Below are 5,373 nucleotides of genomic sequence, written 5' to 3'. Positions count from 1 at the left end.
ATATCCTATCCTTAAGAATAACTTGCCTGTTGAATTGCTTGGGTATCAACCCCCACCAAAGGGTGATCCTGTGTTCGAGCTTAAACAGTTGCCTGATACTTTTTAAGTATGCTTATCTTGATGAAAAAGAGATATATCCTGTCATAATTAGTGTTAGCCTCTCAGAGCATGAAGAAAAGAAGTTACTAAAAACTCTGAGGAAGCACCGTGCTGCTATTGGATATACTCTTGATGATCTCAAGGGCATTAGTCCCACTCTATGCCAGCACAAGATTAAAACTGATCCTGATTCCAAACCAGTTGTTGATCATCAACGGAGATTAAATCCTAAGATGAAAGAGGTAGTAAGAAAAGAAATACTAAAGCTCCTGGAAGCAGGTATTATCTATCTTGTTGCTCATAGTAATTGGGTGAGTCCGATGCATTGCGTCCCTAAGAAGGGAGGTATTACCGTTGTCCCTAATGATAAGGATGAATTGATCCCATAGAGGATTATTACTGGCTATAGGATGGTGATCGATTTTAGGAAATTGAATAAGGCCACTAGGAAAGATCATTACCCTTTGCCTTTTATCGACCAAATGCTAGAAAGACTGTCTAAACACACACACTTTTGCTTTCTAGATGGTTATTCTGGTTTCTCCCAAATACCAGTTGCACAATCTGATCAGGAGAAAACCACTTTCACCTGCCCTTTCGGTACCTTTGCATATAGACGTATGACTGTTGGCTTATGTAATGCACCTGCCACCTTTCAAAGATGTATGATGGCTATATTCTCTGACTTTTGTGAAAATATTGTTGAGGTTTTCATGGATGACTTCTCCGTTTATGGGTCATCTTTTGATGATTGCCTCAGCAACCTTGATCGAGTGTTGTAGAGATGTAAAGATACCAATCTTGTCTTGAATTGGGATAAGTGCCACTTTATGGTTAATGAAGGCATCGTCTTAAGACATAAAATTTCTGAAAGAGGTATTGAAGTCGATAAGGCTAAGGTTGATGCAATCGAGAAAATGCCATGCCCCACATATATCAAAGGTATAAGAAGTTTCCTTGGTCATGATGGTTCCCATAGAAGGTTCATTAAAGACTTTTCTAAGATTTCTAGGCCTCTCACCAATCTCTTGCAAAAGGATATTCCTTTTGTTTTCGACGATGATTGTGAGGATGCCTTCGACATAGTTAAGAAGGCCTTGATAACTGCACCTATTGTTCAACCACCTGATTGGAACTTACCTTTTGAAATCATGTGTGATGCTAGTGATTATGCTCTTGGTGATGTCCTAGGGAAAAGAGTTTATAAGAAGTTGAATGTTATTCACTATGCTAGTAAAACTCTAGACAGTGCCCAAAGAAACTATGCTACTACGGAGAAGGAATTTTTAGCAGTCGTGTTTGCATGTGAAAAGTTCAGGTATTACATAGTTGATTCCAAAGTCACTATTCACACGGATCATGTTGCTATTAAGTACCTCATGGAGAACAAAGACGCTAAACCTAGACTTATTAGATGGGTTATGTTGCTACAAGAATTTGATTTGCACGTTGTCGACATGAAGGGTGCTGATAACCCAGTAGCAGATAACTTGTCTAGGTTGGAGAACGTTCTTGATGACCCACAACCTATTGATGATAGCTTTCTTGATGAGCAATTGAATGTCATCAATACTTCATGTAGTGCACCGTGGTATGCTGATTATGCAAACTATATTGTTACCAAATATATACCACCTAGTTTCACATACCAGCAATAGAAGAAATTCTTCTTTGATTTAAGACATTACTTCAGGGATGATCCTCACCTTTGTGAGGAAGGAGTAGATGGTGTTATTAGATGTTTTGTACCTGAACATGAACAGGGATAGATCCTACAAAAGTGTCACTCCGAGGCCTACGGAGGACACCATGCGGGAGATAGAACTGCACACAAGGTATTGCAATCAGGTTTCTATTGGCCCACTCTCTTCAAGGATGCCCGTAAGTTTGTCCTGTCTTGTGACGAATGTCAAAGAATAGGTAGTATTGGTAAACGTCAGGACATGCTTATGAATTATTCACTTGTCATTGAACCATTTGATGTTTGGGGCTTTGATTATATGGGACCTTTTCCAAAATCCAACGGGTATACTCACATCCTAGTTGATGTTGATTACGTCACTAAGTGGGTAGAAGCTATCCCCACTAGTAGTGTTGATCACAACACCTCTTCCAGGATGCTTAAAGAAGTTATTTACCCTAGATTTGGAGTCCCTAGATATCTAATGACCGATGGTGGTTCACATTTCATTCATGGTGCTTCCCGCAAAACGCTTGCTAAGTACGATGTCAACCATAGAATTGTGTCCCCCTATCACCCTCAGTCCAGTGGTCAAGTAGAGCTAAGCAATAGAGAAATTAAACTAATTCTGCAAAAGACTGTCAATAGGTCTAGAAATAATTGGTCTAAGAAGCTCGATGATGCACTGTGGGCTTATAGAACTGCCTATAAGAATCCCATGGGCATGTCTCCGTACAAAATGGTGTATGGTAAAGCATGTCATTTACCTCTTGAGCTAGAGCATAAAGCTTATTGGGCAATCAAAGAGCTCAACTTTGATTTCGAACTTGCTGGTGAGAAAAGGTTATTTGACATTAGCTCGCTTGATGAATGGAGAACTCAGGCATATGAGAATGCTAAGTTGTTCAAACAAAAGGTTAAGAGGTGGCATGATAAGAGGATACAAAAGCGTGAGTTCAATGTAGGTGATTATGTCTTGCTATATAATTCTCGTTTAAGATTTTTTGCAGGCAAGCTTCTCTCTAAATGGGAAGGTCCCTATATCGTTGAGGAAGTATATCGTTCCGGTACTATCAAGATCAACAACACGGAAGGTAATTGTCCGACAGTTGTAAATGGGTAGAGAATCAAGCATTATATCTGAGGTACTCCCATAAATGTTGAAAGCAATATTATCAATACCATAACTCCGAAAGAATACCTACGGGATATTTATCAGCCTGTTTCAGACTCCGAAAACGAAGAGGTATGTGATTCGGTAAGTAAACAGACTCCAAAACTTTTCCATTAGGAATTTTTCTCCATTTTGGATTTTTTTGAAAAAATAGAAAAAATTGAAGCAGTCCGGAAAGCGCATGAGGAGGCGACAAACCTGCGAGGCGCGGGCCACCCCCCTGGCCGCGGCTGGGGGGCTTGTGGCCACCTCGTGTGCCTCTCAGACTCCGTTTTCTTGCGGAGTACTCCCTCTGGTCGAAAAAAATCATTATATATTCACCCGCAAGGTTTGACCCTCATATCACGCGAATTTCCTCTGTTTTCGTTTCGAGCCTGTTTCTGCTGCAGATTTAGGGCAAGATGTCTTCTCAAGATTCAGAAGAGGAGAGCTATGTGGTCGATTACCTTGCTAACCCCAAGGTCTACGGGGACTTGGATCGTTATGGTTGGACCACTGATGAGGAAAGATATTATGCTCTCAAGGGGAAGTAAGGAACAAGTTCCGATGAAGAGGAGGCTCCTCTACCTCCACCTGGAGACACCCATGTGGAGTTCAAGAAGTCGAGCCTCCCTAACTCAAGGAAGAAGCCTAAGACTTTGTTTATCCCTTCTCGTTTCTTGCAGGAGAGTAAGCAGGAATTATGCCAAAGGGTGTTAAGGCTTGAAGAGGAAAATGATGATCTGAGGGAGCAGAATTTTATGCTCATGTGGAAATTAAACAAGTTCAAGACCTCTGCAACAACTCCACCACCATCACGTCCAAAGGAAGACAACTGAGCATGGGTATGGGCAATCCCCTTGGCTTGTGCCAGGCTTGGGGTAGTTGCCTCGTTATCGTATCACCATCACATCTTTTGCCTTTACCTTTGTTTTAGTTTGTTCCTTTTCGGTTTTATCTTTCTCTAGTAGAATAAAGTTCATAGTGTTTTAGGCTTGAGTTTTGCTTTGTGTCACCCCCGATGTATTCGAGTTCGTGAGTCATATAATAAAGAGTGTCTTAGTTAAGGGCCTTGCCTCATGCTATGATCAAAAGAATGAGAAAAGAACAAAAGCATGAAAGATCATGTAATGATCTTATGGGAAGTGATGGCTTCACATATAAAAAGAATGATGATTGAAACTTGTTGAGGGTAGACAAACGTAGACCTTGGTCATTGTTGCAATTAATAGGAAGTGATAAAGAAGGAAAGGTTCACATATAAATATATCATATTTGACACCATCTATGATTGTGAACACTCACTAAACTATTACATGCTTAGAAGTAGATGTTGGACAAGGAAGACAACATAATGAATTGTGTTTGCTTGGTTCCGAACAATGTTATATGACTAGAGATCCCTTGGCATGTGATGATTGATTCCATCTCATATTAGCCAAAACTCCCGCAGCAAGTAGAGATACTACTTGTGCATCCATAAACCTTCAACCCAGTTTTTCCATGAGAGGCCACCATACCTACCTATGGATTGAATAAGATCCCTCAAGTAAGTTGTCATCGGTGCAAGCAATAAAAATTGCTCCCTATTATGTATGATCTATTAGTGCATGGAAAATAAGCTTTGTACGAACCTGTGATGAGGAAGACATAAAAGCGACAGACTGCATAATAAAGTTCTTTATCATAGGAGGCAATATAAAGTGACGTTCTTCCACACTAAGAGGACACACATCCAAACCTCAAAAGCGCATGACAACCTCTGCTTCCCTCTGCGAAGGGCTTATCTTGTACCTTTACTTTTTGCCCCTGAAAGAGTCATGGTGATCTTCACCAATTTCTTATTTCGCCTTTATCTTGGCTAACGTCATATGCTAGGGAAAGATCTATATTCATATGTCAACTCAGAAGTAAGTATTCATGAATTATTATTGTTGACATTACCCTTGAGGTAAATGGTTTGGAGGCGAAACTATAAGCCCCTATCTTTCTCTGTGTCCAGCTGAAACTTCGATCTCATGAATACCACGTGAGTTGTAGCAATTGTAGTGAACGAAAAGATGATTGAGTATGTGGATTTGCTTTACCAGCTCTTATTTGACTCTTTCCGAGGTTATGATAAATTGCAATTGCTTCAATGACTAAAGGCTATGGGTTGTTAACTCTCGGTAAGGTTCTTGATCCATACTTTACTTTGTGAAGGAATTGTCACTTTAGCATAAGAGATGATATGATGGTATTGCTGTTGTGATCATGATCATGATGCATGCATGTTCGTATCTTGTCTTGTCGACACCTCTCTCTCTAAACATGTTGGCATATTTATTGATCTCAGTTTTCGCTCGAGGACAAGCGAGGTCTAAGCTTGGCAGAGTTGATACGTCCATTTTTCATCATGCTTTCATGTTGATATTTATCGCTTTTTGGGCTGTTATTACAC

Source organism: Hordeum vulgare, chromosome 3H, assembly GCF_904849725.1.
Source record: "Hordeum vulgare subsp. vulgare chromosome 3H, MorexV3_pseudomolecules_assembly, whole genome shotgun sequence".
NCBI classification, from domain to species: domain Eukaryota; kingdom Viridiplantae; phylum Streptophyta; class Magnoliopsida; order Poales; family Poaceae; genus Hordeum; species Hordeum vulgare.
Note: the sequence above shows the minus strand (reverse complement) of the source record.